General features: G+C 46.4%; 1 pseudogene; it reads right to left on the bottom strand.

The window, feature by feature from the left end:
- The window catches only part of LOC144953344 (uncharacterized), a 201380-nt pseudogene that overhangs the window by 82156 nt on the left and 92529 nt on the right, over positions 1–26695 (bottom strand).

Consider the following 26695-nt stretch of genomic DNA (forward strand, 5'->3'; position numbering starts at 1 on the left):
TGTCATATACCGCCTAATTTTCGAGTTGGATCTTTGGGGCTGTATACTGTGTAAAGTTGAAGATGCTAGGTGTTGTCTTCTTCTAACAGCTACTAACGTGCGTGTGGTCTGTTTTTAGGATTTGTCCATTGCTGTTGTTAGCTTTGTCGTGCGCATTTCTTGTTGAGTTCTGCCACTTTAGTGTTGCAGTTTGTTAAATAATCCGCCACGTGAGCGTGATGTTTTGCTTAGTGGGAATTTCGCTTTGTTACAATTTGTGATTGTTATAATAATTGTAACGATTCATAAGCTCATGAGCTTATAATGTGTTTGTGCGTTTATTTATTAATATAAACTGTCTATTGCTCTTCGATACCATTGAGATGGAACATTCATCAAGCAGTGAAAATCGTGATTCTATAACGACCGTAGTGTAATTGTTATGATTTTAATCCGATCCTTGCACGTACACTATACATACATATGAGCAAAGTGCTATTCTAATAAGACCACACTGTGATTCTACTGCTTATAATGATATTTTAATACCTTACCTCCGTTTAGATCGTTCTAAATTAAAACACTAGTTTATAGTCGTTTTATGTTTAGTATTATCGTTTATAGTGTTACAGTTTACATGTTATAGAGTACAGTGTATCCCCGGCATACTTCGGGATTAAGGACTGGTAGGTTGAGAAACGATTAACTACGGGGACCTTTCCCCTCAAGGAACACGTGTTCATCGGGTAGACAGCCAAGATGCTGCCGGTTAAGGGCACACTTGTGTGACGGAGATCCTCCACCTGAAATTCTCTTAACATGTTTTTGCTAGGAACATTATAAAATAAAGACCGGACTAACATTTGTTAAAAATACGTTTTTATTCATCTGCAATCATTTTTACGTCAAAACTCGAAGGGAATATTTATTTTGTCCTAGGTTCACACATTTCCAGTACCATGCAAACCATTTCCGTTCCAGGAATACCAAAGCGTTAAAGTATCATTCCCCATGATTTCCTTATTAGTTTACCACATTTGTTCACTGTGCGTCTATGTTGAAGTCAAGGCCATATATTCAACGAACGCGTCATCAATGTACATCCTGAAATCGGCTATCTAAAATCGATTAATACCAATTAAAAAAAGCTAGATTCTTGAAAAAACGTTTAAAATGTTGAGTAAAGATCTCACTACAGACGCATTCCAACTTTAGCTCAACAGGAACACTTAACGACTACAATTGAACCCTCTCACAACCAGTGCTCATCACACCACTTCGGCAAGTAATCCGATAACATTCCAAACCACCACTGGGCACGTCATTAAACTCTCACAAAAACTGTAAAACTAAAATGGTCAAAATTACACACAAAAGTACTCGATACGGCTTAATAGGTATAACCGCATGCAACATTATATTTCAGTCACCCAGAGTTCTCGGTTTGATCCTCGAGCCACTCCATTACATCCAGCCATCTCTCGGGATCCAACTGCATGGGATCGAAGGTGGAAACTTCTTCAGGACTCATTGCAGCACCTTGAATTTCACCTTTTGATTTCAGTTTCCTATCATTGTGGACCTTCTGATGCCTGTTCATGGTTGATGACCGTGCAAATGCTTTCCCACACACAGAGCACGGGAATGGCTTCTCGCTCGTGTGTGTTTTCTCATGAGCTTGAAGATTTGATGATTGTGCAAATGTTTTCCCACACACAGGGCACAAGAACGGCTTCTCACCGGTGTGTGTTCTCTGGTGAGTTTGAAGAGTTGATGAGTGTGCAAATGTCTTCCCACACACAGGGCACAAGAACGGCTTCTCACCCGTGTGTGTTCTCTGATGGTTTTGAAGAGTTGACGAGTGTGCAAATGTCTTCCCACACACAGGGCACAGGAATAGCTTCTCGCCCGTGTGTGTTCTCTGGTGACTCTGAAGATTTGATGACTTAGCAAATGTCTTCCCACACACAGGGCACAGGAATGGCTTCTCACCCGTGTGCGTTTTCTTATGATCTTGAAGAGTTGATGACCGTGCAAATGTCTTCCAACACACAGAGCACAGGAACGGCTTCTCGCCAGTGTGTGTTCTCTGATGACTCTGAAGATGTGATGAATGTGCAAATGCCTTCCCACACACAGGGCACAGGAAAGGCTTCTCGCCCGTGTGTGTTTTCTGATGGCGTTGGCAGTTTTCTGAAAGTGAAAATGCTATCCCACACACAGAACACAGGAACGGCTTCTCACCCGTGTGTGTTCTCTGGTGGCTCTGAAGATGTGATGGCCGTGAAAAGGACTTACCACACACAGAGCAATTGAATGGCTTCTTGTCTCCGTGTGCGTGGGGCTGTGGAGAGCGTCTCTGCTCCATGTAAGCGTAGTAACGGCAGCGGTGTTATTGAGTCAAAAGTACGCTATCGGCCTCAAGGATGTTTAGCGTTGAGTTTTCGATTTGTTAACTGCTAAAACAAGAACGACATTCGTGTCTAACCGAGACGCAAACAAATCCCAAACACGTTTAAGAGTTTATCCGCGAAAATAGACACTTGGAGATTCACGGTATATCGATGTCTAGAACCCGTCTGAAGATGTCGCAACGAACTTTCCCGACGCAAAGTCGCCTAACTGTCGACACAGCAATTGTGCTCGCCAGGCTGCGTTGTCTCGCGGTTGAAGGGCGATCAGCAGAGCGTCCAACCTCATTAAGTTCCCTCTCGAAATGGCATTGAACTCTGCTTCTGAGCCGCCTTATAACTCCCCCCCGAGGATCCAATCCTTTGTCTTTCAGGATATTTGCATTCGATTGTTAATTTTGGAATGTACAATCCGCTTGTATATTAACATACCGAAGGGTAATGTGCCCATTGTGCTTCATGCATGAATTTGTAAGTGCATCTCAGTGTGTAATTGTGCGCCTATTTTGAATAAATGGGATTAGCGCTGGAAAAACAAGTTCCCCATGCCATCCATTGTCCTCGATTATAATCCCATACCTCCATTTACGTGATTATACACTATAACAATTAATAGTATTTTACAGAGTTAAAATGGATAGGTTGTAGTTCATAGTTTATAATATTATATACTCTTTGGTTCTAGGCATTTAATAAATCACGACGTTTCAGGCGCAACCAAGCGTCCGTCATGTGGAAAAGCATGGTCTGCTGCTGAGGCAGACTGTTTTAAAAGGTTTGAAATGGGTGTAGACCTCGGGTCATAAAGAAGTGGCCGGGGTTAGTGATGTTCACGTGAGAAATTAGCATGTAACTTTAGAAAAGGAAGAGAGCGTCCTTCTCGAAGAGGGAGTGAAACCCAATGGGTAATATTCTTTTACAGCGTTACAATGGATAGGTGGTAGTTCATAGGTTATAATATTGTTTCGCTATGTTAGAGCTTAACATGTGAGAGTCTACAATATCAGAGTTGATTAAATGCGACGATCAAGGGCTTCAAACGGGTGAGTTTGATCAGAGGCTTTAATCAAAGGCGTCATCCCATCACGGACCACCACCTCCCTGTGTATATAACTTCAAAAGAAGCAACTACAGCAGCAACAACAGCAACAACACATTTCGAGGGCAACGCTGCTACTTCTGATTCTGCCGCTTCTGCTGCCCGGCTATTTGTAGCCGGGCCCTGCTCTCGCGGGACCGCACACGTCTTTGGAAATGATTGCGATGATCACGTCTGAACTGAGAATTAAGTGACTAAATATTACTTTGTTTAATCATAACTGTATGTAGGTTAATGTCATCATGGCTCAGCGAATACTACTCATGAATGAACTCATACTGTTTGATGACAGAAATTGTAATCATTTTGGCTGCCCGTGTAGGACAAGTCACCTTCCTTGTCTAGACGCATTCTAAACACAACACTGTACTTAAATATGTTGCTAAAATAACGTCTACACCCGATTCAACATGCAGCTCCAACTCGGCCATGAGCAACCCACAGCACGCCCAGAGACAGGAGACCACGAGGGAGACGGCCTCAACTTGAAGAGTAAGTTGACAAACTCACGGGTGCCATCACCCAGCTGCTACAACGCTTGTCGGATGAGACGCTGCGTCCCACGGCACCAACCAGGCGAGTAAATGAAGAGCAGAGCCCGAATCGGAAGCCGCCATCCGATCATCAGCAGCAGTAGACAGCGTGATTCTAATAGGACCACGTTGTTATTATAATAATTTTAATGCGATCAAAACCGCGCACCTCCCAGGTTGCATTCACGACTCCCGATGTGCATCTACATATAACATACATTCTAGCTCAGTGTAATGCTAATACGACCAGAGTGTTATTCTAATCATTTTAATCCGATCCTAATCCCCCAGTTCGCATATCCGACCCCCGGTTCGCATGTCCAACGGACATACATATTACATACGACCATAGTATGTATGTAATATGCATACATATGTGCAGTGTGATTCTATTACGAGCACATTGCGCTTATCATACTTCCCATGATATTCTAATATTGATTTGAAGCTTTCGTAACTGCAGGAATTAATACTCGTTTGTTCTTTCGGTAAAGTCACGTAGGTAGAAATAAAACAAAATAAATCACGTTTCGGACAAAACACAAACGCCTTCAGGTGGAAATCGCGATATCCGCGATGTCTGCTGTGACCAAAACGATGTCTGCTGCAGTCATCGTTACGTCCGATACGTCGTTTCTAGGCCAGCTGCCAAGTCGCCTCGTAATGCACAGCGACGGCTACCACTGAGAGGGGTGTCCAATTTAAAACGCGATGAGATGAGAGATGCGAGAGGCTCATCGCATGCAATGCACTCTGAGATGCATTCGACGTCAAGGGAGGTAGCTCTCTCGACCACAAATCACCGACGGACACTTTTTTGAAATCGTGGATGTGTTGAAGCGACCAAATGGTCGTGCACTCATTCTTCACCGCTTACAGTTCAGATCTTGCTTCCCGCCCTGGCTATTATTGCTGCTGCATTGACCACACAGATCCACACCCATTCCGTCAAAGTGGACGTTCAGGATCTCTATCGATGCCATTTGAAATGCTTAGGACATTATGTGCAAGGGGTCAATTAGAACATACATATAAAAATGTCAATCTCGATTTGAAGTTTTCGTGACTACAGGGATCCATACTCTTTGGTTATATCGATAAATTCACGTAGGTATGAAATCAAATAAATTAAATCACGACGTTTCGATGGCCATGTCGTTATTGCAAGAAAATGTATTACTGTGGTTTCCCACCTGATGATGATTGCTTGTGTTGCAATCGAAACGTCGTGATTTATTTTATTTTATACCTACGTGAAGTTACCGAAAGAACCAAAAAAATGTCACTTCAAATTATTCAGCTAAATTTGCACAGCAACGCCACCCATTACTGTGAAACTACAGCAGTCGGTGTGAGACACAGCTGCACCTATCTCAAGGATAGCCTGGCGCCATGAGAATGACAGCACCAATACTAAGCACACTCACTGGCCATGTCGTTATTGCTGTTTCTTTTCAGCTCGAATTAATCCGCCACACATTACACCCACGGACGATGGGAAGATGGCGATGTCTCCCGTAGCAGCAAGGTGGAACGGTGTCGTGTTGTCTGTACACAGATCTGTGCCAGCTCAGCCCTCCTCCTCACTCGTCGAGGCCTTTGAAGTGAAGACAGAGGTTGTGGAGAAGGAGACGAAGGGAGAGGTGAAGGAGGAGATGATGGAGGATGAGGTAGAGACAGAGGAGGAGAAATCGGAGGAAGAGAATGCAAAGGAGGACGTGATTGTGATGGTGACAATGGAGGAGAACACGGAGGGAGAGGAGAAAGACAATACGGAGATGGAGGAAAAGGAGACAACAAAAGATGAACAGATGGTCGTGGTGGAGAACATGGAGACGACGGACAAAGGGGAAACAATGGTGGTGGAGGAGGAAGAGAAGACGGTGGTGATGGTGGTGCCGGAAGGTGAGGAGATGAAGGAGGAAGAGATGGTGCTAGCGGAGGAGAAGAAGATGGAGAAGATGGAGGTGGCGCAGGAAGAGGAGGAGGTAGAGGAGAAGATGGTGGTGGAGGATGAAGAAGAGGGGATGGAGGAGGACGAGACGGAGGAGAAAACGGAAGAGGTGCAGGTGGAGATGCACGAAAAGAAGAGGAAGCGAGGGGGCCTCGCTCGAGTGGCGAGAGCGATCGCCTCACTCCTCCGCCGCGTGCTGCTTTGTGGTGGCAGGTCCGCCGATCAGTAGGGGTGGTGGCGGTGGTCGTGCATCGGTGCCAACCGTGACCACTATCACCACACTACCAACCGCGTGATACTCGCTACACACACCACACGGTTCCCCAGAGAGACGGTGCCACTGGGACCACAGTTGGGGAATGAAGCTAAGCAGCAGATGCCAGGACTACAGCGGAGAATGACTGCTGCCAGGAGACCTCACATCACACACACACACACGTGACTGTGTCATTAGCATAGCCGGCCCCACAATAGGCCCCTTCCATGCTGGTTTTCATCCAGGCAGTCCTCATGGGATGACCTTGCCATGGTTTCCAGGACATGGTCGTATTAGCATTTTATTGTGCTTGAATGTATGTTATGTGCAAATGCACATCATTAGTCGTAAATGCGAGGGAGGGGTTAAGAGGTGCACGTTTAATCCAGTGTTAACATTTATTTTAGCATCATATTTAAGGACACTGTTGTTGATTAGAATTCGTCTGGACGTGGCACGTGCCTTGTTCTACTCGATCAACAAAATTTAGTACAATGTCGGTCATACAGGAGTGTGATTTCATTCATGAGTAGTATTCACAGAGCCCCTATGACACTAACCTACCTAAAGTTATGGTTAAACAAAGTAATCTTAAGTGACTTAATTCTCAGCTCAGACATGATCATCGCAATTATTTCCAAAGACGTGTGGGGTCCTGCGAGAGCAGGTCCCGACTACAAACAGCTGGGCAGGAGAATCGGAAGTAGCTGCGTCGCCCTCGAAATGTGATGTTGCTGCTGTTGTTGTCGCTGCTGTTGTTGCTGTTGTAGTTGCTTCTGTTGCTGTGATAAACGCAGGGAGGTGGTGTTCCGTGATGGGATGACGCCTTTGATTAAAGCCTCTGATCAAACTCACCCGATTGACGCCCTTGATCGTCGCATTTGATCAACTATGATATTGTATACTCTCACATGTTAAGCTCTATCATAGTGAAACATAATATTATAACCTATGAACTACAACCTATCCATTGTAACGCTGTAAAAGAATATTACCTATTGGGTTTCACTCCCTCGTCGAGAAGGCCGCTCTCTTCCTTTTCTAAAGTTACATGCTAATTTCTCTGCATTCACTTTAAATCGAGGACAAAGTTTTTCCATTTATTCAAAATAAGCGCACAATTACACACTGAGATGCACTTACATATTCATGCATGAAGCACAATGGGCACATTACTCTTCGGTATGTTAATAAACATGCGGATTGTACCTTCCAAAATTAACAATCGAATGCAAATACCCTGAAAGACAAAGGATTGGATCCTAGGTGGGGAGTTATAAGGCGGCTCAGAAGCAGAGCTCAATGCCATTTCTAGAGGGAACTTGATTAGGTTGGACGCTCGACTCGTCGCTCTGCTGATCGCCCTTCAACCGCGAGATAACGCAGCCTGGCGAGCACAATTGCTGTGTCGACAGTTAGGCGACTTTGCGTCCGGAGAGTTCGTGGCGACATCTTCAGTCGGGTTCCAGACATCGATATACCGTGAATCTCAAAGTAAGTGTCTATTTTCGCGGATAAACGCTAAACATCCTTGCGGCCGATAGCGTACTTTTGACTCGAAAACACCGCTGCTATTACTACGCTCACATGGAGCAGAGACGCTCTCCACAGCCCCACGTACACGGAGGCAAGAAGCCATTCAATTGCTCTGTGTGTGGGAAGTCCTTTTCATGGCCATCACATCTTCAGAGACACCAGAGAACACACACGGGCGAGAAGCCGTTCCTGTGCTCTGTGTGTGGGAAGGCATTTGCACAGTCATCAACTCTTCAACACCATCAGAAAACACACACGGGCGAGAAGCCATTCGTGTGCCCTGTGTGTGGGAAGACATTTTCAAAGTCATCAAATCTTCATAGTCATCAGAGAACACACACGGGCGAGAAGCCATTCCTGTGCCCTGTGTGTGGGAAGACATTTGCAGAGTCATCAACGCTTCATAGTCATCAGAGAACACACACGGGCGAGAAGCCATTCCTTTGCCCTGTGTGTGGGAAGACATTTTCAAAGTCATCAAATCTTCATAATCATCAGAGAACACACACATGGGCGAGAAGCCATTCCAGTGCCCTGTGTGTGGGAAGACATTTGCAGACTCATCAACCAGGAACAGGCATCAGAAGGTCCACAATGATAGGAAACTGAAATCAAAAGCTGAAATTCAAGGTGCTGCAATGAGTCCTGAAGAAGTTTCCACCTTCGATCCCATGCAGTTGGATCCCGAGAGATGGCTGGATGTAATGGAGTGGCTCGAGAGTCAACCAGAGAGCTCGGGGTGACTGAACAAATATCATGTCATTTGGCTATACCTATTAAGCCGTATCGAGTACTTTTGTGTATAATTTTGACCATTTTTGTTTTACAGTTTTTGTGAGTTTAATTACGTGCACAGTGGTGGTTTGTAATGTTATCGGATTACTTGCCGAAGTGGTGTGATGAGCACTGGTTGTGAGAGGGTTCAATTGTAGTCGTTAAGTGTTCCTGTTGAGCTAAAGTTGGAATGCGTCTGTAGTTAGAGCTTTACTCAACATTTTAAAAGGTTTTTTTTCAAGTATAAAGTTTTTTTTGGTTGGTAATAATCGACTTTAGATAGTCGATTTCAGGATGTACATTGATGACGCGTTCGTTGGATATATGGCCTTGACTTCAACATAGACGCACAGGTGAACAAACGTGATGAACTAATAAGGAAATAATGGGGAATGATACTTTAACGCTTTGGTATTCCTGGAACGGAAATGGTTTGCATTGTACTGGAAATGTGTGAACATAGGACATAATAAATATTCCAATCGAGTTTTGACGTAAAAATGATTGCAGATGAATAAAAACGTATTATTAACTCATGTTTGTCCGTTCTTTATTTTATAATGTTCCTAGCAAAAACATGTTAAGAGAATTTCAGGTGGAGGATCTCCGTCACACAAGTGTGCCCTTAACCGGCAGCATCTTGGCTGTCTACCCGATGAACACGTGTTCCTTGAGGGGAAAGGTCCCCGTAGTTAATCGTTTCTCAACCTACCAGTCCTTAATCCCGAAGTATGCCGGGGATACACTGTACTCTATAACATGTAAACTGTAACACTATAAACGATAATACTAAACATAAAAAGACTATAAACTAGTGTTTTAATTTAGAACGATCTAAACGGAGGTAAGGTATTAGAATCTCATTATAAGCAGTAGAATCACAGTGTGGTCTTATTAGAATAGCACTTTGCTCATATGTATGTATAGTGTACGTGCAAGGATCGGATTAAAATCATTACAATTACACTACGGTCGTTATAGAATCACGATTTTCACTGCTGGATGAATGTTACATCTCAATGGTATCGAATAACAATAGACAGTTTTATATTCATAAATTAACGCACAAACACATTATAAGCTCATGAGCTTATGAATCGTTACAATTTTTATAACAATCACAAATTGTAACAAAGCGAAATTCCCACTAAGCAAAACATCACGCTCACGTGGCGGATTATTTAACAAACTGCAACACTAATCTGGCAGAACTCAACAAGAAATGCGCACGACAGCAAGTTCAACAACAATGGACAAATCCTAAAAACAGACCACACGCACGTTAGTAGCTGTTAGAAGAAGACAACACCTAACACGTTCAACTTTACACATTATACAGCCCCAAATATCCAACTCAAAAATTAGGCGGTATATGACACCATTTGAACTTCCTACTTTCGTTCTCGATTAATGAAGATATTCTTGGCAAATACTATCGCTTTCGCTTGTGATGTACCTCCTAATTATGGCCTCGGTTCCAAAAACCAACAAAATAAATGCGAATTCCTCCATTATTCCAAGCTGCACAATTCAGGGTTGTGGACCGCTTTAAATTCTTCAATTTAATCACAGTAAATGCGTCAGACCACATCAGGACACTCAACTTCGAGCATCTTTGAAGCAACGAGATGAGATGGCTAAGAACTGCAAGCTTATTCTAGTGTAATAACAGCCATAGAGGGTTCACGTGGGGATTGGCTTGCCGGTCCTGCTTTGTAGCCAATAAGGGATGAGCCAGGGAGCATGGCCTTGGCGTGATCGCGGCGTGTTAGCAGGGGTCATTGGCCTGGCCAATCGTGGCCTCAGCTAATGGGGAGCCGGATCAGAGGCGTGGTCCAGGGATTGACAGGGAACCATCGGGAACGGTCAACGCTGTCTATAGATGATTGGCTGGGGGGTACCACGTGACGAAGGGATTAAGAGAGAGGGAGAGAGGACAGTCGTGAGCAGACTTGGGGACGACAAGAGCAAGAGTCACGCGCGTACGGGGCTCTGGGTGCCACGTGCGCGGTGGGGACTTTGCGAGAAGTCTGCACTCTCTCCGTTGTCTGCCAGCAACGGGGAGTGTGTGTAAAGTGTAACTGTTGAAGTTGAAAATGAAAAGGACTGATTCCGGAAGCCGTCTCAAGGAGGTTTATTACACTAGTGTTAACGATATTTTAGCAATATGGGTAAGTACAATATATGTACTAAGAATTCGTCAACTTAGCAGGTGTCTTGTTCTCCGTAATCAACCAAAATTATGACAAATTCTATCATAAATGAGTGTGAGCTAATTATTCAGTAGTAGTCGCTAATCTCCGTCACACAAGTCTGCCCTTAACGAGCAGCATCTTGGCTGTTTTCCCCATAAACATGTTCCTAGAGGCGAATGGCCCCCGTTATAAATCGTTTCGCAGCATTCTGGTCCCTAATCCCGAAGTATACTGGAGATCCACTGTACTATATAACATGTCAACTGTACTATTATAAACGATAACACTAAACATTAAACTACAATAAACTGGTTTAATAATGTATTACACCATTAACGGAGGTACGGTATTAAAATCTCATTAGAAGTATTTGAATAGCACTCTGCTCATAAATATATATAGTGTATGTTCAATCGAACAGGTTTTTGGGGTTAAATTGCGTAAGTAAAAAATATATTTTGTTAAACCCGCCACCACCCGACACATCAAAATAGTAAGGTTTGTCACTTAAACAGAACATGACAATTCGTTACTAAAGCATGTCTATTCCGGTCACTATTCTTCAATTAGGATTACCGTTAGCAGGCTATTTTAGTACACACAATCGACAGGAAGTACAAGGTCAATGGGTTCACTTAATTCGCATGCCTAATGTACGTTGATTACCATATAAATAACCCAAACGGCAATGGGTACCCATAGCCATATATATATATGTATCCATTAACACCCCCCCTTCCCCACTTCGCGCAAGAAGAGCACACACGTTTTGTCATCACATCTACCTCTCTATTTACGGAACGAAGCAGGAGGACGTCTCCACAAAACTGGCCGTCGCCTAATGAAGATTGTTGTAATTACTGGCGAAACGTCGTACTCAGATTGTGTATGTTGTGGCTTGGCTCTCAAACACACCATTGTGCTGGACGTGACAACCCTTACTTATTAGGTGTGTTGGGTGGTGGCGGGTTTAACGACGCATTTTCATATTTAGGCAATTTATGGATACGGTATTCACATCTCATTAGAAGTATTATATTCGCACTTTGCTCATATGTATGTAAAGTGTTCGTTCAATCGAACCGGGGATCGGATATGCGAATTGTGGGAGGTGCAGGGTAAGAATCGCATTAAAATTCCTAGAATAACAATTGTATTAGCATTTTACTGTGCTTGAATGTATGTTATGTGCAAATGCAATCATTTGTCGTAAATGCGAGGCAGTTGTTAAGAGGTGCACGTTGAATCCAGTGTTAACGTTAATTTTAGCATTATATTTAAGGACACTATTGTTTATAATCATTCGCCTGGACATGGCACGTGCCTGGTTCTACTCGATCATCCAAAATTAGTACAATGTCGGTCATAAAGGAGTGCGAGTTCATTAATGAGTAGTATTTGCCTAGCCCCTATGACACTAACCCACACACAGTTATGGTGAGACAAAGTAAACTTTATTCGCTCAAACCTCAGCTCAGACATGATCATAGCAATCATTTACAAAGACGTGTGGGGTCCTGCCGGGCAGCAGAAAAATCAGAATCAGAAGTAGCTGCATTGCCCTCGAAATGTGATGTTGCTGCTGTTGTCGTTGCTGATATCGTTGTTGCTGCTGTAGTTGCTTTATTTGCTGTTATATACGCAGGGATGTGGTGTTCCGTGATGGGATAATGCCTTTGATCAAAAACTATGATCAATCGCACCCGATTGACGCCCTTGATCGGCACATTTGATCAACTCAGACATTGTAAACTCTCACATGTTAAACTCAAACATATAATATTATAAATCATGCTCTAATGCCCTTTGTATTGCACCCGTTGGGTTGCACTTCCTCGTCGAGGAGGCCGCTCTCCTCCTTTTCTACGGTTACATGCTTATTTCTTACATTAACATCATGCTAATCTCTCACACTGTGGTCGTACGTATGATAAGTGAATATGCGAACCAGGGGTAGAATGTGCAGGATTAGAATCTAATTACAATTATTCGAATCCCGCTAGTCGTATTAGAATCACACTGTCCACTGAATGTGTCGAATCAATGTAATTTTTTTGAAACTAGAATGTCGTTGTCCATGTGGGGAGATGGAGCGCAGTGGATCGTATCGTCTCCGCTGCTTTTCGGAATCCGTGTGATCACCCAGTCACATCGCCGAACTCCAGTCAAAGCGCCTTACCCAAACTACATCTCCCCAACAAGGCAGCCTTCTCGCTGCTGTGTATTGTGTTTATGGGATAACAGAGGTGTGTATTATCCCATACGCCTTGCCCAAAACGACTGATTGTCCGCTTAACACCCTAGCCCATAAACGACTATTGGTGACAGTGTTGTTTGAGAGCAGCTATTAAAGTCGCTGCGGCAAACGAGGTGGTGGCTGGCAAAACCATGCCTCGCTGTTTGTCTCCGGAGTGCTGCATTCACTTTAATCCCATTTATTCAAAATAAGCGCACAATTACACACTGAGATGCACTTACATATTCATGCATGAAGCACAATGGGCACATTACCCTTCGGTATGTTAATAGACATGCGGATTGTGCCTTCCAAAATTAACAATCGAATGCAAATATCCTGAAAGACAAAGGATTGGATCCTAGGGGGGGGGGAGTTATAAGGCGGCTCAGAAGCAGAGGTCAATGCCATTTCGAGAGGGAACTTGATGAGGTTGGACGCTCGACTCGTCGCTCTGCTGATCGCCCTTCAACCGCGAGACAACGCAGCCTGGCGAGCACAATTGCTGTGTCGACAGTTAGGCGACTTTGCGTCGGGAGAGTTCGTGGCGACATCTTCAGACGGGTTCCAGACATCGATATACCGTGAATCTCCAAGTAAGTGTCTATTTTCGCGGATAAACTCTTAAACGTGTTTGTCGTCAAATTTATGGGATTTTTTTGCGTCTCGGTTAGACACGAGTGACGTTCTTTTCTTAGCAGTTAACAAAATCCAAAACTCAACGCTAAACATCCTTACGGCCGATAGCGTACTTTTGACTCGATAACACCGCTGCTGTTACTACGCTCACATGGAGCAGAGAGGCTCTCCACAGCCTCACGTACACGGAGGCAAGAAGCCATTCAATTGCTCTGTGTGTGGGAAGTCCTTTTCATGGCCATCAGATCTTCAGAGACACCAGAGAACACACACGGGCGAGAAGCCATTCCTGTGCTCTGTGTGTGGGAAGGCATTTTCACATTAGTCAACTCTTAACAGGCATCAGAAGGTCCACAATGATAGGAAACTGAAATCAAAAGCTGAAATTCAAGGTGCTGAAGAAGTTTCCACCTTCGATCCCATGCAGTTGGATCCCGAGAGATGGCTGGATGTAATGGAGTGGCTCCAGGGTCAAAGAGAGATGTCGGGGTGACTGAAAAAATATTACGTCATGTGGTTATACCTAGAGAGCCTTCGTATCTGCTGGCATGGAATACAGCAGAATCGTAGCGAAGAGTTGACGAAGCTGGTACGGCATCTGAAAGAGCGAGGCTTCTTCCAGACACGCAATCCATTCGCGATCGCTCTCAAGGTAGCCTGCTCGCATGGCTGCTTCCAGCGGTTTGTTTTGTTTTATTGTATTCGTAACGCACCATCCATATGCACTCCACCATCCACCATGCCCTTGCATCGCAAAGACACAGCTCCGGTGTGCGTCAGCGTGTGCACCATCTACAGTGACATTGGTCAGCAATTGCACCGTTCCGATCGCACACAGGTTGGCCCCTGCATCCTCCGTCTGTATGTACACACACAGACAGATGCGCTATGTGGCCACCTATTTTTTTCTTATATTAAAATGTATTTTGTTGGTGTTTTTACGTTTACGTATTCCCATTGTGGGTGTTTTACGCATGCACCAGATTTTTGGGTTCCTCACATATGGTTTCAGAGGTGTGGGTCACTCTCAATCGAACAATAACGGGGATCGTTTCAGTTATGACAGCTTGCAGATAGAAACATTGCATGATCGTATACTAATAATGACAGAATTTGTACCCCAGTGGAGGGCATCCCCCACCCAGCGCTTCTTACCGGCACTGTGAGACTTACAAATCCAGACCTCTCCTCCTCCTGAACCGTTCACAATACCCTGTGGTAGTACCATAATCATCTCAATAAATCGGTCACTTTCCAATGCCCATTTTGATCCCGGGAGTTACCGGGGTTGTGTCACACTGTACTCATTGTTTTAGCATGTCGCAAATTCCGATATGGCTTGTGCAACGGCCAGAGAGTGACAGCGGCGGGGGCCGGGCTGCAACCTTTTTAGACAGTTTATTACATTTCAAAGTGCATGGGATTGGCACTCCAAAACATCATAAATGTACAGTAACGCCAACTGCATCCGTGGCAAACATGATACGCGGACACATGCTGCATATTATGCAACACATGCCCTTACCAGCAGCAGCATGCCGTCCATGGAGACGTGATCAACGTCAATACATAATAATGGTAATAAGCCGGATAAACCGAAAGTACCCATTGTACCCATCAAACAGTCAGCTGGGTTGCCCCATGGGGGTATTGACCCATGGGCGAAACTGTAGGGGGCGCTACGCAACTGGCCGTGGTCCCGGCAGGTGAAGCTGCCAGCTCAGTCCGCTAAGACTCACTGTATAGCGACCCCTGCCTACTCGTAAGGTAAAGTTGTTTGGGGACTCCACTAATCGCAGCACGCAGCACCCATTTTTGACGTAAATGAACGTAATATTAGCGTAACTACCATTCGCACACTTGCATACACACCACACTCACACAGCGCAGGGTCTGCGCCCCCAGTGCACAGCACCACTGCGGCGCAGACCTTGCCACACCTATGCTTTCGCTCTCAGGCGGCTGTTTTATTTATTTATTTTTATCGAATGAAAGTGAGCTTTGGCTTTTTGCCAGCTGTTTTATTTGTATCGACTCAGAGTGAGCTGTCAGGGCGGGGCCGTAAATAAATAAATAAGCGTCCAGATACGCATGCAGAAGACCAAACCAGCGTAGTTGTTTAAGATGCTCATCTTCATCGATCCAGACCCACTCCCTGCCGTCCTGCCTCCTCGAGCCGCTCGCAGCATCCGTGTGATGCCGGCGAGTGCTGCTATGAGGCAGTGATAGGCGAGGTTTTTGCTCGTCCTTTTCCCTCCGACTCTCACAGCGCCCGTGCAACGCCTTGAGTAGAGCTACGAGGTACGTGGTAGAACGTTTGTGTAACTGGGTTCATAGGCAGAGTTAGGCTAGGCTCTTCTTAAGAATTATTCCTCCTCCAGGTCGCGTGTATTTGTGCCATTAAAAAACATTAGTTCAGAGTATCGGTGCAGTGTGATTTGTGTGTGTGTGTGGGTAGAAGTTGCGCGTGGTGTCTGTGATTTTTGTGTGGAGCAACTGCGTGGGGAGACGGTGTGTGCGTGAGAGAGCGAGCGCAACGCTGCAGAGTGTCGGAGCGGGGTTGGTGTGTGAGGCGCGCATATATTATGAAATATTCTGCCGCAGTTGATTGCGTCTGTTTGCGCGCGCGTGTGGAAAACGAGCGCCTGATCGCCACGTAAGTATTTAGGGGGCGGGAAACTCTAAATCCACTCACCCTCGTTTGCGCGTGTATATTCATACAGCCCGGTAGCATTTGCCTTTGCGTCCACGCGGATTAGGGCTTAACCACCCGGGCGCGACGCTTGCATATTGATAGCGCCGCCGTTTCCGTTGATTAGCGCCGACCTAAATTTCGATTTAAAGCTTTCGTGACTGCAGGGATTCATCTTCTTGGTTCTTTAGGTAAAGTCATCACGTAGAAGGGAAGTAATAAAATAATAAAAATGAAACATAATAAAATAATTTTATTATGTTTTATTTTTATTATTTTTATTTTATTATGTTTTATTTTTATTATTTTATTACTTCCCTTCTACGTGACGACTTTAACGAAAGAACCAAGAAGATAGCGCCGACCTCTGCTTAGCACATTCGCATGCAGGGGCGCGCGCGTGCACGCCACCGCGTTTGTTTTGGTGGTGGTGTACGTGTGGGAGATATCCAGCCAGTTAGCCATGTCCCTCAGAGAGGGCGCTGGCGCCGGGGGGGCCGATCACCCGATCAGAGGGAGCTCTGCGAGAGGCGGCCAACGAGGAGGAGGTGGGAGTGCAGGGGATGGACGTCGCGACCCGCCCGCTCACGGGGAGCAGGGAGTTGGACGTCGGCCTCCACACGTGCCGCACCCATTTTCACTGCTTGGTGCACAGAGGCAAGGGGGTTTAAGATAGTTTATCATTTGTTTCAACTGCTGAGGCAGGTGGTGTAGCAGAGGAGCAGTAAAGCAGATTGGCAGTGGAGCAGTGGGGTAGAGGTGGGGCGGTTTGTTATGAAGAAGGCGAATCACCTGAATATGTTTTACCACCGCCGCTTGTATGTGCTCTGTAGAAGGACCATTTCCCAAAACCTCTCTTGTTTAGTATTTGTCTTTGTACCGCCGCACACACAGCTGGGACACCGCGCACACGAGCCAAGACACATTTAACCAACACAGGCAGCACTCGCAAGCAATGCAACGTTACGTTGTGTCCTCAAGGGTTGATTTCACGAAGTTTATAGTAACAACAACAAAAACAATTATATTGATCCTAATTCTTAACACAGCATCCTTAAGACTTGGCACGTGCAGGTTTTGTTAATTGTCTGCACCATACCCCTCCAGCTCTCTCCCCCTGGGTCAGCTGCCCCTTCCATGTCCTCTACACCATGGCAAGGTCATCCCATGAGGACCGCCTGGATGAAAACCAGCATGGAAGGGACCCAATGTGGGGCCGGCTATGCTAAAGGCATAGTCCCGTGTGTGTGTGTGATGTGAGGTCTCTTGGCAGCAGTCATTCTCCGCTGTAGTCCTGGCATCTGCTGCTCAGCTTCATTCCCCAGCTGTGGTCCCAGTGGCACCGTCTCTCTGGGGAACCGTGTGGTGTGTGTAGCGAGTATCACGGGGTGGGTGGGTAGTGTGGTGATAGCGGTCACGGTTGGCACCGATGCACGACCACCGCCACCACCCCTACTGGGCGGTGGACCTGCCACCACAAAGCAGCACGCGGCGGAGGAGTGAGGCGATCGCTGTCGCCACGCGAGCGAGGCCCCCTCGCTTTCTCTTCTTTTCGTGCATCTCCACCTGCACCTCTTCCGTTTTCTCCTCCGTCTCATCCTCCTCCATCTCCTCTTTTTCATCCTCCGCCACCATCTTATCCTCGTCCTCTTCCTGCGCCACCTCCATTTTGTCCATCTTCTTCTCCTCCGCTAGCACCATCTCTTCCTCATTCATCTCCTCCTCAACTTCTGGCACCACCATCTCCGACACCGTCTTCTCATCCTCCTCTACCACCATTGTCTCCCCTTTGTCCGTCGTCTCCATGTCCTCCACCACGACCATCTGTTCATCCTTTGTTGTCTCCTTGTCCTCCATCTCCGTATTGTCTTTCTCCTCTCCCTCCGTGTTCTCCATTGTCACCATCACAATCTCGTCCTCCTTTGCCTTCTCTTCCTCCGATTTCTCCTCCTCCTCTGTCTCTACCTCATCCTCCATCATCTCCTCCTTCACCTCTCCCTTCGTCTCCTTCTCCATAACCTCTGTCTTCACTTTAAAGGCCTGGACGAGTGAGGAGGAGGGCTGAGCTGGCACAGATCTGTGAACAGACAACACGACACCGTTCCACCTTGCTGCTACGGCAGACATGGCCATCTCCCCATCGTCCGTGGGTGGAATGTGTGGCGGATTAATTCGAGCTGAATAGAAACAGCAATCACGACATGGCCAGTGAGTGTGCTTAGTATTGGTGCTGTCATTCTCATGGCGCCAGGCTATCCTTGAGATAGGTGCAGCTGTGTCTCACACAGGCTGCTGTAGCTTCACAGTAGTGGGTGGCGTTGCTGTGCAAATTTAGCTGAATAATTTGAAGTGACATTTTTTTGGTTCTTTCAAAAAAGTCACGTAGGTATAAAATAAATCACAACGTTTCGATTGCAACACAAGCAATCATCATCAGGTGGGAAACCACAGCAATCCATTTTCTTGCAATAAAGACATGGCCATCGAAACGTCGTGATTTAATTTAATTTATTTGATTTCATACCTACGTGAATTTACCGATATAACCAAAGAGTATGGATCCCTGTAGTCACGAAAACTTAAAATCTAGATTGACATGTTTCTATAAGTATATTCTAATTGACCCCTTGCACATAATGTCCTAAGCATTTCAAATGGCATCGATAGAGATCCTGAACGTCCACTGTGACGGAATGGGTGTGGATCTGTGTGGTTAATGCAGCAGCAATAATAGCCAAGGCGGGAAGCATGATCTGCACTGTAAGCGGTGAAGAATGAGTGCACGACAATTTGGTCGCTTCAACACATCCACGATTTCGAAAAAGTGTCCGACAGTAATTCGTGGTCGAGAGAGCCACCTCCCTTGACGTCGAAGGCATCTCAGAGTGCATTGCATGCGATGAGCCTCTCGCATCTCTCATCTCATCGCGTTTTAAATTGTTTTATTTTTATTATTTTATTACTTCCCTTCTACGTGACTTTACCGAAAGAACCAAGAAGATGGACACCCCTCTCAGTGGTAGCTGTCGCTGTGCATTACGAGGCAACTTGGCAGCTGGCCTGGAAACAGGCGATAGACAGCGAAAATCTCACGGTGGAAGGAGGGTTACATGGTGAAGATATGCCCACTTCGTTATGTGGTCTAACCCAGAAACCAGTTATGAAAAATAAATCTGTCCTCAGTATAGCGGAATGTACACGTGGAGTTTGCAGTGTCTGTGAATTTTGAGAGCACGACAGAGCTTGAGCACCTGTGTGTCACAGCAACATTGACCTGGGTTTGATTTCCACGTTTGGCCACATTCTCCGTGTGGATTATGCAGCCACCTATTCTGGGAATGTTCTGCAGCTTTCTACCTGTTACTGAACCCACACAAGCAATGCAAATCGTTCAATTTGGATCGCAAACAGTAGCAACTTTCTTGCAAAATGCGAGCAAACTTGGCAGAATCCTCCTGAAAAAAAGTCTTAAGACCGAGTAAGGCTGATGCTGCGTGAGAAGCATGGCAATAAATAACAAAAATAAACACACAGGGCGCACACGCAGAGTAGTTTACCGTGGCTCAGTGACTCTGGAGTTTGCTTTATCTTCTTGGAAGCCCTCTTCTCCAAAGCTCGGAGCTATTGGGCTCAATACAGGATTGGAGGACGTGGCAGCGGTGGTGGTGGCGGCGGTGGTAGTGGTGCTGCTGGTGGTAGCGGTCTGGAGCCATTGTCGCTCGATCTTGGCGAGGCGCTGCTCTTCCTCGAGGCGCTTTTGCTCCACAAGACGCTTCTCCTCCATCAAGTGCTCCTCCTCCTCCTCCTCCTCTTGACGCTTCACCTCAACGAGGCGCTTCTCCTGCATGAGACGTTTCTCCTCGAGGAGCTTCACCTTGCGAAAGCGCCTCTCCTCAAGACGCTTCTTCTTCTTCTCGAGACGCTTCAGCTCTATGAGACGCTTCACCTCAAAGAGGCGATTCTCCTCCATGAGGTGCTTCTCTTCCTCGACTCGCTGCACATCTATGAGGCGCTTCTCTTCCTCCAGATGCTTCTCCTTGAGACGCTTCACCTCGCGAAGGCGCTTTTCCTCTATGAAGCGCGTTTCTTCAAGGAGGCGCTTTTCCATGACGCGTTTCACGTCGTTGAGGATTTTGTTTCGAAGGCACTTCTGCTCCGTTTGGTGCTTCAACTTGGCGAGGCGCTTCACCTCATTGGGGCGCTTCTCTTCCATTGTGCATTTCACCTTCGCAAGGCGCTTGTCCTCCTGGAGACGCTTCACTCTGCTGAAGTTCTTCACCTCCCCAATGCTCCTCTGTTCACGCGAAGATAAGCACATGACCATTCAGACATGCACACTCAGGACAAAATCCATTCTCGCAGGCACACAAACATGGACGGGCACATATACAAACAAAAATGCATACTTGCACATCTATGTACGGATGCAATAATGCGCATTAACTCATGCAAACATGCTAGCACACGTATGAATATACACCATCACCTAATGTTATCAAAATACATGTTATATCCTCATATTCTCACAAATACAATACACGCACTTAATGCGATTTCATGGCGATTGTTGGCAACAATCATCACGGGCAATAGTTTCCACAGAATGTTCCATTGTAAATATCTGGATGCCCATGATCTGGACAAATTTTATTGCAGCACCCATAATGGGCAACTGGAATGGCAACTTCCAATCAGCTCACAGACATAATTCATGAGATTGCATGATATCATTCTGTCTTCATTGGTAATGAATGGCGACTTCATTTGCCTGTACGAGTGGGATATGGCATGACGTGATGGTGGAGAGATGGAGTGATAGTGTTGGGAGATGGTGTTGTGATATAGAGAGGTGAAATTGTGGAATGTTCTGGAGAGATGGTGTCGTGATGGTATTGACGCATTGAGGCTCTGTGACGGTGTATTGAGTTGGTGGTGGTGTGATGAGAAAGGTGACGTGAAGAGATAATGTGAGTTGTAGTGATGTTTTGGTGCAATGGTGTGGTGAAATGGTGTGATAATGTGGTGTTTGACCCCCATAGACCCCATACACACCTTTGGGGAGGGATGCTCGTAGCTTTGGCCTGGGAAAGGGTCCACTTCATCCATAATGTCCCCCCACGTGGTCGACTGGCGCCATGACTCCCGGGCTACGGAAAACAAAATTAATTCAAAGGACGAGAAATGAATTAGAGAACGAAGCACGTGGAGATTCACGGAACTAATTCTGAGATCCCTGCAATTACCTCTTAACACATAACATGACCTGCTGTTGAGAAATATTAATCACATGGCAGTAAAACTTTACAAGTCATATTTTTGTAAGCATGTTGAGACCATCAATTCCATGAACTTGAGACCCCCATTTAAACAAAGATGCTTGAAACGCAGCTCTAAATGCATGCTGTCTGCACACTTGACCGTTACCTCTTCCCATTACCACCAAGCCACGTCCACTAAAAATAATTAATCAGGGAGCTGCCTCCTCTGCATAAAAGCCACGTGATGCAGGTAACTGGGACTTGCCAACATAGTCCTCCAAGATGTCAGCCCACTTGCGTTGTCTGTCCATGTTGTTGGGACGTAGTAGTTTCTGTTTGATGTTGGAGGGCCTGGGGAGGTTGTAAAAACGCTCAGATTTAGCAACCTTTTGAATCACTCATCCTCTCAATTGTTACATATTTGAGCACTCGCTGTACTAATCAAATCACTTTCGTGCCGTTTGTTTTACAAGTCCACTCACTCGCTTGTTTGCCCACTCACGCGTGCGTCAGATCACTCACTCATCCACAAACAGACATATAAGCAGACAGATATCACTAAGATACACAGAGAGGGCAACACAGGTACAGAGAGGGGTGCTCGTCTCTGTGGGGTGGCCTTAAATAGACAGAGGGGGGCGGAGGCAGAATTTTCACACTTAAATTCTAACTTAGCAATCTTTGAAATACGTAATCGACCAGGCTATGCGTTAATTGTGTGTTGACCGACTCTCTGTGTCGATTTCATTACATTTCGATACTTTGCTAGGTTGTTTAATTTAGTGTGTTCTTTCTCCCTCTAAGCCTGCGTACTTTACTACGCGTCTCTTCGTACTCATTGACATGTAAATGTTTTCTCTAACCCCTCCCTCTCTCTGCCTCCGCCCCCCTCTGTCTATTTAAGGCCACCCCACAGAGACGATCACCCCTCTCTGTACCTGTGTTGTTCTCTCTGTGTATCTTGGTGATATATGTCTGCTTATATGTCTGTCTGTGGTTTTCTGGTTAGATTTTGTGTCGCTATTTCATTATACCTGATGATGATTGCTTGTGTTGCAATCGAAACGTCGTATGCTATTATTTAATTTATTATTTTATCTTTATACGTGACTTTACCGAAAGAACCAAAGAATAATTCCTGCAGTCACGAAAGCTCCAAAAACCAGACAAGCATGTTGATGCACAGCCCATTTGTATTAATCGACTGCTTGATAAAGGCCCTCCTATGTCTTGTAGGTCATTGGGGTCAAATGACCATACTTAAATCATTTGTTATGACCCGAGAATGACGTCGTAGGTCACGTGATGTCAGAGATACCGCCCATGTGGCTGTGACGTCACAGATAGGAAACGTCTATGGCAGCAGCTAGGGTAGGGGTCGGCAACCTGCGGCTCCGGAGCCGCATGCGGCTCTTTACGGGCTGCTTCTTGACGATATGTACGTATGTACAGTATGTACTCAGATGCATTGCGGCTCTTGAAATACTGAATTTTGTACCGAATTGGAAAGAAATGGCTCTTCTTGTTATTTTGGTTGCAGACCCTTGAGCTAGGGTCTGAACTAAAAGGCAGACTCCTCCCCCGTGTTGGATAACATTCAATACATGTAATGCAGGGCACAATTATGCAGGCAATCAGAACACAATCATTATAGACATGTTAATCATATTATATGAGATTTAAACAGGTTAGTCATGAACGTTTTAAATGTTGACTTGCTTTGGGTCTAAACAATGACAGTAACAGCAACATATCAGAGCATGCCAAGTAACCTAATAGTCCTAACTTGGTTGCAGAAAATCCAAATACCAACATACTCAAAAATAATGAAGCTTTAGTTTGTAGTCAAAACGTGCAATAAAAATAAACAACACACATCGTCAACAGGGACGCTCACCTCGTTGAGGATTCGCTCTGCAAAGGCTTCTTCTGCTGCTCACTCGTGCGCATTCCTCTCGACTGCGGGTGGAGGCGTGGCTATGACGTAACAGAGGTGACGTCACTACAGCGAGGCTCCGCCCCCACGCGCTTGGCGGGCGCACCACGTGGTGCAGTGCGGGTGGTGTGCGTCACCGGAAACACCAGAGTCCTCGATTCGACATTAAACATTTGCCCCCTCGCTTTGGGCTGCTCGGCTATTTGTAGCCAGGCCCTGCTCTCGCGGGACCCCACACGTCTTTGGAAATGATTGCGATGATCACGTCTGAGCTGAGAATTAAGTGACTAAACGTTACTTTGTTTAACCATAACTGTGTGTAGGTTAGTATCTGGGGGCTCAGCGAATACTACTCATGAAATAACTCGTACTCCTTTTTGACCGACTTTGTACTAATTTTGGTTGATCGAGACGAACACTGGATTAAACATGCACCTCTTAACCCCTGCCTCGCATTTACGACTAACAATTTGCATTTACACATAACATACAGTCAAGCATAGTAAAATGCTAATACGACAATATTGTTATTCTAAGAATTTGAATTCGATTCTAACCCTGCACCCCCACAGTTAGCATATCCAACCCCCGGGTCGATTGAACGTAAGCTTTCTTTTATATGAGCAGATTGCGATTATAATACTTTTAATGAGATTCGAATACCGTATCCATGAATCGCCTAAATATGAAAATGTGTCATTAAACTCGCCACCACCCACACACCCAATTAGTAAGGTTTGTCACGTGAACAGGACATGCTAATTCGTTACTAGTCCAGCACAATGGTGTGTTGGAGAGCCAAGCCACAACATTTACAATCTGAGTACGACTTTTCGTCAGTAATTACAACTAGTTTCATTAGGCACGGCCAGTTTTGTGGAGAAGTCCTCCTGTTTTGTTCCGTAAATAGAGAGGTAGATGTGATGACAAAACGTGTGTGCTCTTCTTGCGCGAAGTGGGGGAGGGGGGGTGTTAATGGATACATATATATGGCTATGGGTACTCATTGCCGTTTGGGTAATGTATATGGTAATCAACGTACATTAGGCATGCGAATTAAGTGAACCCATTGTCCTTGTACTTCCTGTCGATTGTGTGTACTAAAATAGCCGTTCCAACGGTAATCCCTATTGAAGAATAGTGACCGGAATAGACATGCTTTAGTAACGAATTGTCATGTTCTGTTTACGTGACAAACCTTACTATTTTGATGTGTCGGGTGGTGGCGGGTTTAACAAAATATATTTTTTACTTACGCAATTTAACCCCAAAAACCTGTTCGATTGAACATACACTATACATATGTAATAAACGACTGGACCACGATGTCTGGCTCAGTGTCCTTTATTATTCGGTTCGTGCTGTACACCCACACGGCTGTCTTTACTCTGTAGCTTCTCCACGGTGCTGACTCCAATGTCGGCCCGATCCACAACAGCAGCTCCGCTGCTGTTTCTCTCACACAGCCCCCCTTGGCTGTACTCTCTGCTGCTCTTCTCCCTCCGCAGCTCTCACAGCTTCTTGCTCTCTCTCTCTCTCTCCGCAGCTCCTCCTGGCAGCCACACCGCTGCCTCTAACAAGCAGCCCCCTCTCTCTCTCTCTCTCTCCGCAGCTCCTCCTGGCAGCCACACCGCTGCCTCTAACACGCAGCCCTCCTGGCTGTCTCCTCCCCAGCTGCACACCACTCCGCAGCTTCCTCTTATCTTCGGGGTTGGCTCCCGATCGCCGTCGGCGCCCCCCCTCTCCACACTTGCCCGCGTGGCCTCACTCTTTTCCGCTCACACCCCGACTACCTTCCCCTTCCGGTTTACCCGCTTAAAGCCCCGAACCTTACCCCCACGTCACATGACTCCACCCCCCGTGACGTCACCTCCGGAAGGTCGCTTACGCCCGCATTACACCACCCTCCCCCGTAGAAAAATCCCAGCCGACCTCGGCTGACCAATAGCAAATCGTAATGTGGCGAACCGAGCTTCCCCCCCTAAAGGACACTAAGCATATAATGTAACAACAAGAACAACAACAACGCAATGAACATCAACGATCGTACAAAAGCATGCAATAAATACAACTGTAAGAAAAAAATAACAAGACAGCAACAATCAACGAAACGTAAGCGATTTGGAACGTGTGCGGGTCGCCGGCCCGTCCCGGACGGTCGGCGGCCCACTCGCAGAACGGGAACGCGATGAAAGTCGAGGAATGACAGGGGGTAATCCCCCTGTCGCAGCTGGAAGTCCACCGACGTCCCGTGTCCCTAAAGAGTTAGTCTTGGGCTTGTCCTGTGACCGTGCCCGCAGCTGGGTCGGAAGGGCTGCAGGGCTCGAAGGTCCCGCAGACCTGGCAGGCGTCCTCCGAGCAGGGCCCCTCGTCCCCCGCAATGTCACGGCCGGCCTGTCTGGAACAGGTACGACAGGCGCTCCAGCGAGATCAATGGACGCAGGCAGGGGAGAGTCAGCAGCAACAGACCCCGGCAAGGCAACATTGGGGGATGACGCATCATGTAAGGGAGCAACATATGGTTTCAAGCGCGACGTATGCACAACCCAGCGACGAGACCCAATCTGGACGCGTGCTGTCTGTGGGTTGGGAACCGCAATGAGGCGTACGGGACCATGCCAGGGTTTGTGCAATTTCGGCGAGGTCCCCGGACGTACCTGTGGACAATGAAGCCAGGCTAGGTCCCCAACCTTCCAAGGGCACTCCCCCTCAGACCGTCGCGCATATCGCTCGTTCCGGGCCTGGGCTTTGGCCGTAGCCACGCGGGCATTCTCCCGCGCCTCCGTGACTCGGCGAACCGTGTCCTGAATGTATTCAGGAAGTGGTTTACGAGGTCCCTTCACCCCAGTTCCCAATTGCACATCCACCGGCGGCACGTTTTCCCGACCATACATAAGGTAAAACGGCGAATATCCTGTAGCCGCATGAGGCGTCATCCTGTACGCCGAAAGCACCCCGGGGATGTGCAGATCCCAATCTGATTGTTGTTCACTCACGGTGTGGCAAAGCATGGCAGACAATGTCCTGTTCAGCCGTTCAACCATACCATCCGTCTGCGGATGGTATGGGGATGTCCGTACTTTCTTAGTCCCAAGGCCCGCGCACACTTCCGCCAATAATTTAGAAGAGAAATTCCTGCCCTGGTCCGTGAGGAGTCTCTCAGGCGCCCCCTTATCCATAATATACCCAAACAAAAA

The sequence above is a fragment of the Lampetra fluviatilis genome, chromosome 74 (assembly GCF_964198595.1).
Source record: "Lampetra fluviatilis chromosome 74, kcLamFluv1.1, whole genome shotgun sequence".
Lineage (NCBI taxonomy): Eukaryota > Metazoa > Chordata > Hyperoartia > Petromyzontiformes > Petromyzontidae > Lampetra > Lampetra fluviatilis.